This window comes from Eschrichtius robustus, chromosome 10 (genome assembly GCF_028021215.1).
Source record: "Eschrichtius robustus isolate mEscRob2 chromosome 10, mEscRob2.pri, whole genome shotgun sequence".
Taxonomy (NCBI): Eukaryota; Metazoa; Chordata; class Mammalia; order Artiodactyla; family Eschrichtiidae; genus Eschrichtius; species Eschrichtius robustus.
The window spans coordinates 55,580,321-55,595,575 of record NC_090833.1 but is presented as its reverse complement, the minus strand read 5'-3'; the positions used below and the strand labels follow the sequence as shown (position 1 = coordinate 55,595,575).

Below are 15,255 nucleotides of genomic sequence, written 5' to 3'. Positions count from 1 at the left end.
CAAAGGATCTGATATTTTTAAATCATAGATATTACTAAATTGATTTCTAGAAGATTTTTGCAATACTAATGGTAATGGATGAGAGTACTAATTTTACTTCTTCCCAACAAATATTAAATATTACTATGGGTGTTGCTTTGTTTTGTAGCTAAATGAATGGAAGAAAAAAGGTACCTCATTATCATTTTAATTGTTACTTTTTAAAATCAAAAGTGAAGTGGAACATTTTCCCAAGCTGGTTAACTAGATGATCTCTTCTCAATATCTAGTTACTTTACTTTGCCACACAAGAACAGAGGTAGTTTTCAGGCAGTGCCTCTCAACAGGAAAAATATACTGATTGTTTCTTTTTTATGTGGATGCTTTATGTGGGTTAGTCTACGGATTTGTATATAAGCCTGTTCTCATAAAATGAACCTGTAAATTGGGAGCATTCTTATTTTAAGAAAGCAGTGGCAGTCTTTCTGAAAAAATAATTGCTAGAACATTTTACCACATTTACCTTGATCCAAAACATTGAGTTTATAGAGGAATCTAATCAACTTAGCAAATCAGCCAAAAACAACAGTACATGACAGATCAAATTCCATTTGAACAAATACCACATAGACTGGGCAATTCCAGAGGGCAGAAGTAAGACCAATGAGGGGAAGCTGAAGGGAGACAAGATTTTTGCTAATGATAGGAAGGATTTTCTAACAATAAGCTCAAACTCAAAAGTGGATATGAGCTGTCCTCTGAGGAAGCAAGTTTCTTATCACTCTGGTCCAGCAAGGATGTCAGGGATAGTTTGGGGTACCGTATGGGTGTGGGGGAAGCCTGATGGGGAGTAGCATGCATAGCCTCTAAAGTCCATTCTGACTCTATTTTCCCTAGAGCAGCCCTTGAACCTGGACCTCTTGTCCCAGGAATAGGGACTGATTTGTAAAGGAGAGAGAAGAGGAAGAACCTGTCTTGCTCTTCTTGTGGGTGGGGCTGACCCTAGCCAGAATTTTGAAATAGTCAGACTCTATCGTTGGCATCTTCCCACTTCCCTTTCTGTACTTTTGCTTACAGTCTCATCCAGACCTCAAGCTCCAAGCAGGACCACTCCTACTTCATTACTCCTCCCTCTCCAACCATTTCAAATGTCCCATTCTTTTAATACAGCTAAGCTAACCTCAGCTAAGTGTTGAGAGGAAAGCAATTTGTTTAAACCATTTCACTCTAAAATGTGAATGACTGATAGCCCCATGACCTTCCCAGACAGATACGAGTTTTCAAAACAAGATGTTTCTAAAACCAATGGCATCTTTAACTGACAACACGTAGTAAATTAAACTCCAATTAATAACCCTTCTAGAATTCAAGTTCAAGCACCATTACTTACTGTCTGGTCAAGTTGAAGAAATTACTAAGCCACTCTGAGCTTCAATATTCTCATCTGTAAATGAGTAAGATATATTATAAAACCAAAAAATGTATATAACCTGCATACCATAATGTTTGACATATATCTTAGTAAATGTTAGTTATTCTTCTCCCCTCTGCAGTCTCCCAGAAAAAGGTAATCATGGATTTCCTGCTCTCTTCCTTCTGTTTCTGTTTCAATGTCCATAATCCATATTCCTTGGGCCAGGAGGTGAGTATCCAAATCAGAGAACAGGCAGCTGAGATTCTAATGTAAAAGAGAACTTTCTCAAGTTCAGCTGCCTCTACTATCATTTTCTATTGCATTATTTTCTGCCATTACATTTTTTACATTTTTCTATTCTCTTTTGTGTTCATTTTGGGGTTTTTGTTTGTTTGTTTGTTTGACTGCTGAATTAGGAGGTTAACTTTTGATTTGAAAGTTTGCTTAATTTATTTTCTTTTTTTAATAAATTTATTTATTTTATTTATTTATTTTTTACTTTTGTTGCTGTGCGCGGGCTTTCTCTAGTTGTGGCAAGCAAGGGCTACTCTTCATTGCAATGCGCAGGCTTCTCATTGAGGTGGCTTCTGTTGTTGCGGAGTACAGGCTCTAGGCGTGCGGGCTTCAGTAGTTGTGGTGCACAGGCTCAGTAGTTGTGGCTCGTGGGCTCCAGAGCGCAGGCTCAGTAGTCGTGGTGTATGGGCTTTGTTGCTCCGTGGCATGTGGGATCTTCCCGGACGAGGGATCGAACCCGTGTCCCCTGCATTGGCAGGCGGATTCTTAACCACTGCACCACCAGGGAAGTCCCCTTAATTTATTTTCAATATCCCTTATTTTCTATATACATAACACTATAGGTTTCCTTCTGGGTAGCATGTTGACTATAAACCACAGATTCTGTAAAGATTTTACACAGATTTTGTAATGCTCCTGTGTCCATTCATCTTTACCTGTTTTGTAATTTCCATTTGATTTTCTCCTTAACCCAAGAGTTATTTAGTAATGTGTTTTGATTTGTTTTTAATGCATGGCTTTGGTGGATATTATTGATTTGTGATTCATGAATAGTCTTACTGTCTCTATATTCACATAATAAATAAATGTAGCACTTTAGGTGTTAGAAGGCAGCAGGCATCTGGTGGCTCTCTCTCCCCTCTCTATTTCTTCTCTATATATTTAGATCTCTATAAATGATACTAACTCTTAAACGTTTATATTAAGTACAGGTGAGCTATAAATGAAAGGATGCCTCATTAAATATATTTTTAAAAATAAATAACACAGTATAGTGCTTTCAGTAAACAAAAGCAATAGGTGTCCATTGAAATTATATCCTGTAACAATAAATCAACTGTGTTCTTCTGTTAATGTGGTGAAAAATGATGGAAGCCGTAATTAAAACAAAAGTATGCTAAGCCAGAAAAATAAAACTCTTCTTGTGCATGTAATGTAACATCTTTGCAGATGAAGATATTTCATCTGCAGATATTTATCTTTGCAGACAAAAATAATTATCTTCACACACTAAGCTAAAATTTGGCAATGTTTTATTAGTGGTTTAAACCAGGTAAGTATAATTATGTAACTGTTGTTATTTTTATAGCCACATTTGGGAGTTCTCAGCTGATTATGAGATTGCCTTATCAAAATGAGATAGGAGAGCTGACATCCTCCCAAACTGTGTGACTTGTTTACTTATTTAAAAATGTATCTTCTTCCCACAGGTACTGGAGACCAAGTTAGAAGCTGTATTAATGTTAAAATTAAGAGACCATAATGCACCTTCACATCTGAGTCCTTTGGAGTGACCAAATGCTGTGGTTTGACCTGTACTGGGGGTTTCCCAAGATATGGAGAACTTTCAGTGCTAAAATGGAGACAGTCCCAGACAAACCAAGACAATTCTACTTATTTCCCACCAGTAAGTCACGACATTATCCAGGGCCGATCTTACAAGCAGGCAGATTAAGCTAACTGCCATTGACTTTGTACAATTTAAGAGCTATCAGAAAGGCCATTCTGTCTCCCCAATTACCCCATACTCTAATAGCTCTATCCTCTTTACTGACATGCAATTTCCACCATTAGAGTCATTCCTCACATCATTTTTCTTTTCAACTAGAATTAGACATCAAAGGCCCAGGCATTATCTTTAGAAGGACTTTGTTACAAAGCCCAAACCTGGAAAGGAAGATGCTTTTAGGACTTTCTTCTTATTGCATAACCCAAAGAACCTTTTGAAAAACATAAAAAACCAGTCTGGTGAGGATGACACTAAATTATTTAGAGGTTTCCCTCTGTATCCCCAGCTGCCCCTTCTCTGCCCCCTTCTTCAGGCTGTTGGTATCTTCATTCTATCTCTCCTGTATCCTATAACAAACCCTCTTCCAAGTACTGGAGGTCACAAGTGGACTTACACTAAATTGTAAGGTTTAGAATGAGGTTTACATCTTCATAAAGTTTAAAGAGTTACCTCTTCAAAGGACATATGCATTTTAAGTGGGACTAAAGCTTCTATTTGTCTTAAGTCAAAGAAAATAGAAACAAAGGGAGAAATTTCAGGCACAGGTACTGGCAGCAGAAAATCTGCAGTGGCCCAGATTCACTCAGGCAACTACCTCCCCCCTCACCCCCTCCCCCCGACAATCATGCAGCGGGTACCGTGGAGCTCCTGCAGGTAGGAAGGCTTCATTAGAGAGTGAGAGAATCCATTCATTCTTTCAACAAGCATTTGTTGAGCATTTACTACATGCTGGGCATATTCGGTTACTAAGATCAATGAGATGCCCTTTCTACCCACACGACTCTCTACAAGTACTGTACAAGTACAAGGACCTAAACAAGTACCATAAAGACGCATGCCTAAGGTGTCACAGGAGCGGAAAGGGGGAACCCCGGTTGAAAGTAGCTGAGGGAAGTCAGGGGTGGCAGGATAGGCACAGCAAACACAGAATTTAGGCCCACGACACCTGTGCTACTATAATAGACTGAGAGAGAAAGCCACATCCAAACAGCAGAATTCTCCCCACTTAACCTAACCTTCCTCTGAAACCGAGTTTTAAACTCAAACTACCTTCTTTGACTATTAAAAAAACCCTAAACATACAAGTTGGAAGAAAATATATATATATATAAATTATATAAAATTAAAGTAAATTTAATAGTGTAAATAACTTACGCAATCCTATGGGAACTGCAAACTCAAAAACTATTTTTCTAGGGGTGTAATAATTCAAAAATCCAAATAAAAGGGAAGATTTCAGCTTTTGAGAGTAATGGGCTTGGCTTTTTATAGAAAAAAAGTCATTTGGCTTTTATCTCTTTCTGTTTCACTTTCTAGAAGTAAACACTTGTCTCTAGTCTATTATTTCCACTTTTCGAATTACATTATACACTAACTGAATCATCTTTCATGTTTTGTCTCATAATTAAAATTCGAACCCACATTTCCTTCTCCTGACTTTTATATAACAGGAATTTAGCTAAATTAACTTAGGGAGTCTAAGTTTGCTCCTACTTATTTCAACAGCACAACTTGGCACTTTCTTCAGGAAGCACTGCAAATTTTCAAGGAGATTATTATATCTTATATTACCCACCACCGTCTTATCAGTGGGCAAACCAAGGTTCAAAGTTCAGCAGTGAAATGAAACTCTTAGGTAGTAAAAAAAAAAAGAATCACTCAAGGGAGTTATGGGCCCTTCCCTAAATCTCTTGGTCAGACACTCTCTTGATGTGTTTACTTAGAGGACAACCCTAGGGACGAAGAGATGGACTGAATCTTGAATAGGAGTCACACACTAGGTCGAGGTTGTATGTGACCTCTAAGGGCCCTTCCAAACCTAAGATTCTGTAAAATTACTCTTTGGGATGTCTGAGAGTCTTGACTTGTCGGGGCTTCACTTGTGCCACGTGAACCATGGATTCTAAGTCAGGTGTCTTCTTTTATCAGCTTTCCTGCAAGGAAACAACTGACTGACCCAACTCTTAAACCTGGGCTCCCTGATTCTGCTGTCACCCCAAACCAGAAGTCAAACAGAAAATGAACAAACATTGAGTCACCACGTTTTGTATACAAGCTGCTAAACTAGATCTGGGGGGATTTTTCAATAGTTGGCAACATGACATGTGAACAATGAAAATTTTAAACACCATGAAAGTTAAAAAAAAAAAAAAAAAAGAATAACAATGAAAAGATGTCACCAGGAAGTCTTGTACACTGAAATGGAGGTGAATAGATAGTTTTAGATTCTCACACTGTTTACTAGCTATGTGACCCTGAGCAAGTTTTTCAATATTACTAATCCTTTAACCACATCAGTAAAACAGGATCACTAATAGTACTTTCATCATAAAACTGCTGTGAGATCAAGTGAGGTGACTACGTAAAATGATTAACAGGGTCTGTGCAGAGGAAGGATTTGAGCTTGAGTCTTCCATTTACCCTTCCGTATACTCTGTGCTCCTCTCCACCCCCTCTGTGCACTGGGGAGGCTGGCCTGTGTGCCTTCTGCCTGGATTTCATCACCTGAGAGCCCTGGCAGGGGAATGGAGGGAAGAAGGAAGGAAGGAGAGTGAAGGTGAGATGTATATTCTCCAGCTCCCTACCTGCAGGGTCGCCATGGGGCTGTCAAGGTCCCTTGACAGGTGGCCACAAAGCCTATGAAGTGGTCCTGTTCACACAGCCATCAGGCCTAGATGAGGTTACCGTGCCTGCCTGGGGTTACTGCAGTCTCCCTCGTGGTTTCCTACACACTTCCCACAGGACTGTAAATAGCCCCTTTGTTAAACTCTCATTAGATTACCCAGCTGGCGTGCATCATGTGATAAAATAGCCAGGGAACCACAGTAGCAACCCCAGCAGCAGCAGCAGCTATAGTTAAGATTATTTGGAGCATAAAGTTAAGCACCAAATGAATTTTACAGACACTGCAAAATACACAGTGTAATGCAATACATTCCCCTACCTGCAGAAGGTAGCTGGAATATCTCAGACACAGACCATTTCCTAATTCTCAGACTTTTTCATAACATACCTGAGGAATAGCTTTCCCTTTGAAAAATCTCTTGTCATTAGGGTTGCCTGATTTAGAAAACAACAACAACAAAAACAATGAATAATCTTTTAGTGTGAGTATGTCACAAACATTGATGTTGCTCAACTGCAATTTATTCATTGTTTACCTGAAGGTCAAATTTAACTAAGTGTCCTGTGTCTTATTTTCATTGTTTCTTAAATATGTTTTCAAGAATACACTTGCCTTTACAACTGGGTAGGAAAGTCAGGCTTCATGATTAACCAGTACTTTCCCATGTAAAAATATGTTCACTATCAACCTGAGTACACAAGTGATAAGTACAGAGAGGCCAACTCCGAGTCACATGCTATTCTAGACACACCAATTGTGTCTGCCTTTCCCTCCAGCAACTTCCAAGTACAACTGCCCTATACAGCCCACCCCACCCCCGCCCAAGGAGACTATGAAACAACCACTGGACCAGAAGGACCACTGCTTGACAGTGACGGACGTTATCTGGTACAGCAAGTTGAGCTGGACCAATCAGATTTCTGGTATCTCTAGAGAATTTTGCTGGAGAGAATGAGGTGGTTAGCAATGACAGCTGTAGGAGCTAAAAGAAGCCTTGGTAAGCCTTATGCAAAATGAATTTGTAAGAAGCAGAAGTTGCGGTAGAGGAAATATAGTCATCAAAAAGTGAAAGAATACAAGTGCATAACAGAATGAAGCAGACATACAAAGAGTAGCTAGGATCCATTGATGATGGCACGCCAGAGGAAAGCTCCATTCACTCAAGAGAGAGGTCTCCAGAGCCTCTTGGGATGCAGAACCAACCCAAAACTCTTGTCTCGCCAAGGATCAAGGTGTCTTGTTTTCCCTTGAATGGTGAAGGACACAACCTCTCTTGTATCCTTAAAATGCCCTCCTTCTTACTTGTGATAATTCAAGTGAGTCTCCTTGTGAACAAAAGCCCAATCACCCTGTATCTGCACCACAGGCTGCTGGGCCCCAACCAGGTAAGGCAGTCTCCAACCTTAAAGAAATTCCCATGCAACCTCAGCCTTGTGGAGGTTCAGAACCCTGCTATCAGAAAGTGGGGAGAGTGGCCTTCAGCCATAAAAAGAAACAAAATTCTGGTATGTGCTACATCATGGATTAACCTTGAAAACATTATGCTAAGTGAAATAAGTCAAACACAAAGGCCACATATTGTGTGATTCCATTTATATGAAACATTCCAGAATAATAAATACAGAGAGACAGAAGGCTAATAAGGGTTGGTGAGAATGAGGAATAACTGCTGAATTGGTAGAGAATTTCTATTTGGGATGATGAAAAAGTTCAGGAAATGGATAGTGATGATAGTTACACAACACTGTGAAAGTACTTAATGCCACTGAATTTTACACTTAAAATGGTAAACTATATGTTATGTATTTTTTTACCACAATTAAAAAAAAAATTAGTATGTCTGAGTCCAGGGTTTCAGTGGATTTCCATATGCCACTAAAATAGTTCTAAGGCAGTGGAAACTGCTGTACATTAGAATTATCTGGGGAACACTTAAAATTCCCACTGTCAGGACCACATCTCAGACCTAGTCAATCAGAATCTCTGGAGGTTGGCCTAAGTATTTTTATTTTTAATAAATTTATTTATTTATTTATTTATTTTTGGCTGCGTTGGGTCTTTGTTGCTGTGCACGGGCTTTCTCTAGTTGTGGCGAGCAGGGGCTACTCTTCGTTGCGGTGCGCAGGCTTCTCATTGCAGTGGCTTCTCATGTTGCGGAACACGGGCTCTAGGCCCATGGGCTTCAGTAGTTGTGGCACACAGGCTCAGTTGCTCTGCGACATGTGGGATCTTCCCGGACCAGGGATCGAACCCGTGTCCCTTACATGGGAAGGCAGATCCTTAACCACTGTGCCACCAGGGAAGTCCCGGCATAAGTATTTTTTAAAACTCCCCAGTTTATTCCTATATGCAGCAAAGTTTGGGAAGAGTGCTCCAAGGCAATTTGCTTCTCAGATGTTAACGTGCATACAAATAATCTGGACATCTTGTTAAAATGCAGATTCTGATTGGGAGACCTGTGGTGGATCCACAGTCCTAACAAGTTCACAGGTGGTACTAGTGTTGCTGGTCTGTGGACCACACTTTGAGTAGCAACTCCCTAAGACTCAACCTGGCCGGTTATGTATCTATCCTTTTAACAAAGAAAGTTCCATCAGCACTTAAAAAGTGATTTTAAGACTTAACAACCTTCATTATTAGGAAGGTCTTTATATCCATTCACATTTTCATTACCTATATTTCTTCAGCCTAATAAAACATTCCTCCATGGTCTTCCTCCAAAGGCCCAGATGTTATCATCAGCTACCTTGAATTACTGAATATTTCTTATCATCACTTCTGTTTTTGTCTGATTTCGCATGTTCCTGTAGATCTGAGTATGGATCCAGAAATATCCATTTAATGAGCTAAAGTTAATTCCACATCTTGGTTGCAGTATACAAAATATAACTATCAACATTTCAGTGAAACTTGTGCCTGATAATTCAAGAATAAATTATACAAGATCTTGATAGCTTTGCTGCTGATGTCAAAATCATTCCCTTTCCCAATATCAAGCAGTAATAAAGTTGAAAAAGTATATTTAAGACTCACAAGGAAATGAATTGTAAAATGATACCAATTATTTATAAAGTGATTTCATCACACACATTTGTTGACAGAGAAGATGCAGAGACTTCTGGTTCCAAAGGATCTTAAACAAAATGCATGAGGTCTCCAGTAATGATTACAATTAGGAATTTAAATATTAGCAGCCAGAGGTTTGAACAACTCATTGGTGAGGCATTTGTAGAAGGGGTGGCAAATTGGAGTTATTACAAGACACAGTTCACTTCTAGCATCAACTTTTCAGATCATATATAAACCAAGGAGAATAGAAGAGGAATTTCAGAGCTTCACTGTAAATTAACTTTTGCCTGAAGCTGGTACATACAATCCCAGTTTAACTGGCAGAGTCCATCTAGAAAATACATAGTTCAAGAGCCACAAAAAGTTCAAAAACCTGAAATGTGCAGCAGGAATGAATGATAGCAATGTACATGTAAAGATGATATAAAATCTAAAAACATTGATGGGAGGAACAGAAGAGAATCAAACCAACTGAGCAAATATTTGTGATAATAATTATGCAAAATATGGCTAACTTAAGCAAACTCATAATGACAATTTAAGGGTTTAATTATCATATTTGATAATGTCAATTTTATAGCAAAAAGCATTGAGAGTCAGCACTTAGAGCAATAAATAAGGACCTAATATTAATAGAAGCCATAATAAATAATGCAAAAAAAATCCTAAATGTATGTTGCAAATATAGTAATAAATACCTAAAGTAAAAACATAAAAATAAAGTAGAAATGTAACCATGATCAAGATTCAACCAAGATTTTAATCATCTGCTTTCAGAACACCATCAAAAAGATAGAGCATTAATAAGGATACTGCATATATTATATACAAATAATTTACTATATTGTTCAGTGCCTCTTAAAGGTTTGCATGGCAAATTCCTCTCAGAGCTCACACTCAAGACAGAATTTCCTCTCCTGATGAACAGATACTCTTTTTAGCTATACAAAACTTTAGAGCTATCTCAGAAAAATTTAAAAATACAAAATCCATGTAGTTTGTGTTTTGTTGCAGCTACTAGAAAGCTCAGGGCCAGGGACTTCCCTGGTGGTACAGTGGTTAAGAATCCGCCTGCCAATGCAAGGGACACGGGTTCGATCCCTGGTCCAGGAAGATCCCGCGTGCCGTGGAGCAACTAAACCCGTGCACCACAACTACTGAGCCTGTGCTCTAGAGCCCGCAAGCCACAACTACTGAACAAGAGAAGCCGCCACAATGAGAAGCCCGCGCACCGCAACAAAGAGTAGCCCCCACTTGTTCCACAACTAGAAAAAGCCCACGTGTGGCAATGAAGACCCAATGCAGCCAAAATAAATAAATAAATAAATGAAAAAAGCAATTCCTTATTTATTTATTTATATTTATTTTTTGGCTGCGTTGGGTCTTTGTTGCTGTGCGCAGGCCTTCTCTAGTTGCAGCGAGCGGGGACTACTCTTCGTTGTGGTGTACGGGCTTCTCATTGCGGTGGCTTCTCTTGTTGCACAGCTCAGGCTCTAGGCGTGCGGGCTTCAGTAGTTGTGGCTCACGGGCTCTAGAGCACAGGCTCAGTAGTTGTGGCGCATGGGCTTAGTTGCCCCGCAGCACGTGGGATCTTCCCGGACCAGGGATCGAACTCGTGTCCCCTGCATTGGCAGGCAGATTCTTAACCACTGCACCACCAGCGAAGTCCAAAAATGCAATAGCTTTAAAAAAAAAAAAAGAAGGAAAAAAGAAAAAGAAAAAAAGAAAGCTCAGGGCCAAACTTTGATCTTAATGATGTCATTGATGTCATTTTTCTTCAGCCACAACTTTTTAATATAGTATTAATTTTCCCCCTCTTACTTGGATTTCTGCCTTTTAAGCTGTATTATTGGTTGTTTGTCTTAGTGTATCTGTGCTTTTATTCTAAGCCACCTCAAATCCTTTTTTGAAAGTATATCATAAAAAATAAATCAGTATAAATGCAGATCTGAACATGGCATCTAATAAAATAAAACAAATTGTACAGACCTGTTGGAAATCCCTGGCCATCCTCAGAATGGGCTCTTTTAAGACTGGACAGGGCCAGGCAGGCTTCCCTGGGCCATGGCTTTTAAAAGACTCCTTAGCATTTGCATAAACCAGCATCAAAGTGTACAGCCTAATCCTAATTCAGATGTGAGATCCTTTCACTGACCCTGTCATATAATCCCTGCTGCTATTGTTTGAATCTGAATCTCTGACAGACCTTGTGTGCATGAGGTGGTCCATCTCCTTCCCAGTTCCTGGCTTGCTGTCTCCACTTTGGCTCCACAGCACTGATCTTTTCCCAACATTTACTGGCATCCTTACTAAGAACCATTCTCACCTAGTGAATCCAGAAAGCTGGCTAATTCCTCCAAGAGCCAACTCTCCTCCACTGCCCAGATCTGATCAAGCCAGCCTTGGTCCTGGCACTGCGGGGGACAGCATGAAAGTCACATGGGAATCAAGGGAATTCAAGACACATGCTTTCTTTCCAAGTGTCTCTTTCAATAAAATGTGGATTACAGAATGAAAAACAACCAAAAAAGCACTTCCTAATTATAAAAAAGTATCAGTTCTATATAATGGTGTATAACTTGGAAAAAAAATAAAGACAGGTAGAAATGCTAATAATGTCTCAAAATCTGTGCAAAGAAAAAAATTACAAACTATCTTAGCCTCAATATCTTTCCCCAGTTAAAAGCACAACTTTCCAAATTTCTTTTATATACCTCATTCATTCACTTATCAAAGAGTTATTGAGCATCTACTGTGTGTCAGATCTGGGCTGGGCACTAGGGATACAAGGGTGAAGGAGAAAAAAAGAGCTTGCTGTTCAGTGGGGGAAGAAACTCTACTTATAAAATGAATAAGTACAGGATGTTGCAGAAGCACAGACAAGAGTCCCCTAAGTGTCTTGCAGGAATGGGATGAATTTCCTGAGTAAGGGAGACCTGAAGGATGAGTAAGGGCAGGGCAGGACAGAAGCTGTTGTGGGCGGGAGAGAAAATGAACTAGAAATGGGAGGTGGTAGAGATGAGAGAGGTATACGGGTGTAAGAGTTAAAGATGAGGTAAAATTCATGAGATTTGATGACTAAACAGTAAGACATGGGCAGGGAAGAGGCATGGATAATATGCAGGGCCTGGTTTTGGCAGAAGGGTGGTGCCATTCACTGTGACAGGCAATATAGGAGGAGCACGACTGGGAGGGATTATGATACACTGGGTGAGCCATGTTTCTAAGTGATGGAGGAGAGAGAGAGAGGGAGAAGGAAAAGGGAGAGGGAGAGAAAAGAAGAGGGAAAGGGGGAAAGATGGTAGAAGGGTTGAAGATTGATGATCCCAGATTACTGACATCTCTACTGACCACAGATGCTGGAGGAAAAAATGAAGATGACTCTAAACATACACTTGCCTTTTCTTACTAGCTGGTTATTGATTCTACACCCTTATACCTAAAAACCTAAAGGAGTCCATTTGTCCAGGCTAGAAGCAAGTCGGGTGGCTTGGAGAGAAATTTGGCAAAATCATCTTCTTGGCCCGATTCCCCTGGACCCACCACTCATGGAAAGGAGGTATGATAACCCAAAAGGAAAAATAGAAAAAGAGAGATTCTCTGGAAGTCTTGGAGTTGCAGCCCACAGACCTCCATTTCTCTAGTTCTTATTTGGTTTTCTAAGGGTGGGTATAGGGTATACTTCTTCCCCAAATAGAGGGTTCAGGCCCCTCTCAGTGCAACAGCATGTAGGGGCCCAGATGACCAAGAGACAAGCCAAAGTAGATTAGTGAGCCACAAACAGGCTGGATGAAGCAAATGTTGGCTGGATAATGCCAACAGCTCAAGAAAAACTGTTGGACTCAAAGGAAAATGAACATGGATACTAACTCCAAATATGGGGAAAGGCCTTTATAACCGTTGACTTAAACTGTCCCAATACATTCGATTCATGGAGTAAAACTAACTGGAGTATAAGTAAAAACGCTCAGTCCCTAGAGGCATTTGACAAGTCCCAGAAGTGGGAAAACCAATCATATTTTTCCTTTGACCCACTGACAGCTGACCTGGGTAGCCAGAAGTACAGAAGGCCTGATACCTAATTCAGAGCAACCAACCAGAGTCCCACTGTGAAAGATCTCAGGACAGACAATGGGGTGCTTTTGAGAGGAAGAAGAAAACAAAGAGGTAGCCTTTCACCCAGATGTGGAGACAGTGTTAATTCAAAGTAGATGAGGATAGAGAAGGATTTTTTTTCAAATCTACACACACACACACACACACCCTACTACCTTCTGAACTCTGGAGATATTAGTCCAACTACTATTTAAAATTATCCCTTAACCACTAAAAGATTCAGATTATTGAAATGCTTGAGGAGTCAATGAATACCATTTCCTAGGAAATTTACAGAGTACCTCTGTGTAAACTATCAGATCTTGCACAAGCTTAGTCATGTGTTCATGGGATAGTAAGTGTAGGACCTGTATGACCTAGGGCCTCTCAGAGTCTAGGGCAAATAACAGGTGCCCGCTGTCTTAGGTTTGACATAAGGATAGTAGAGTAATGGCCTGCCAGGTTCTGACAAGTGTTTCGTCTTCTAGCTTTTTCCTAGCACTTCTCTGTGCAGTTAACCCAACATGGAAAGTGAGTCCTTTCAAGGTGAGCTTCAAGAGAGACCTTTACCATCTTCCTCTAAGAAAGTGTCCTTTGCCATCTTTTTCTAAGAGAATATAATAATCTATTTTAGGGAAGCATAAAAGACAGCTGGGTAAGGGGTAGAGGGAAGAAGGCCTTCAAAGTAGGTCCAGACTCAGATTTAGAAAGAAGGCCTTCACTTTTCCAGAGATCAGTTTTCTCACCTAAATGTCTGCATTAGCCTCCTAATTTAGGGGCCCTGGATGAATATTGTTGCTGTGATTGAGAATAAAATCTGACTCTAAGATCCCCAGAAGCCAGTGTAAAGAGGAAAGTTTGGTAGGAATTGTGTGTAGTTAGCTGAGAGAAAAAACTGTGAAAATGCCTGAAAGGAAAGAGGTTTTCCTAGTAATGAATTCTGAGACAAATTACTTGCAGGATGCCCTATACAGGAAAACTGAGTGATTTGTTGGAGTTGTTTTGCAAGTGCAAAAGCTGAAATAAAACTGTTTTATCTTGTAGTAACAACTGATTAAATTAGAAAGCATAATATTCAAATTTAATTCAGTGAAGGAGATTCTGTTCGGAGTTGAGCTGAGTTGGTCCAAGTTAATAGTCTTTCAGGAGTTGAACTTGACTCAAAGACAGAATTTAAAGTTAATAGAAGAATGTATAGATAGTATGTCTTTGAGTTCTGTTTCCTAAGTTCATTTCTCTCAAAGGGGATTTTAATAGGAGCTGTGAAGATCCAGATTATTCTCTCTAGCAAAATCCTGGAGTGCTAAAGGTATACCAAGATCAGAAAACTATATCCTGTGGGCCTAATATGGCCCACCACCTGTTTTTGTATGGCCCATGAGGAAAGAATTTTTTTTGCATATTTTTATTTGTTGGGAAAAAATCAAGAGAAGAATAATACTTTGTGATGTGAGAATAATATGAAATTCAAATTTCAGTTTCTATAAATAAAGTTTTATTGGAACACAGCCACTCATTCACTTACATCTTGTCTTGTTTCATACTACAACGTGAAGTAGTTGCTACAGAGACTGTGTGGCCTGCAAAGTCTAAAATATTTACTACATGGCCCTTTACAGAAAAAGTTTGCCAACATCTGGAATATACTGCTGATTTATGACAGACCTCTAAGCTCTTGAGATCAGATAAGTAAACGATAGAACTCCTTAGTGGGAGCCACTGTTGGGTGACTAGGCCCAAAATAATTTAGAGAGAGAGCTAGAATTTTCTTAAGTCTCATTTAACCTTTTACCAGTTAGTGATGGCTCTCCTCCTATTTGTATAGATGAGAAAATGGACCTCAGATATTAAGTGGTGGAACAAACAGATTTCAGGAAAAGATGGTTCAACAAAGCAGGACTGTAGAATCTTCACTGGCAACATTATTGAAATCAATAAAAAGAGAAGAAAATCCAAAAATTTACCAAACATGAGAGAGCACTGTGGATACTTCCAATCTTACAGAACATTGATCTCATGCCATAGACTTCAAAACTTGGTTGGTAACCA

The 15,255-nt window shown here is 39.6% G+C and overlaps 1 protein-coding gene across 6 annotated transcripts in view; it reads right to left on the bottom strand.

Moving 5' to 3' along the window:
• The window catches only part of JAK2 (Janus kinase 2), a 245,921-nt gene that overhangs the window by 189,708 nt on the left and 40,958 nt on the right, over positions 1-15,255 (bottom strand). Inside the window, exon 2 of one of the 6 annotated variants that reach the window (XM_068552633.1) lies at positions 1,370-1,423. The exons of the other annotated variants lie outside the window; for them this stretch is intronic. The gene's annotated coding sequence lies outside the window, so the exon portion shown is untranslated. The remainder of the gene's footprint in view (positions 1-1,369; positions 1,424-15,255) is intronic. 6 annotated transcript variants of the gene reach the window in all.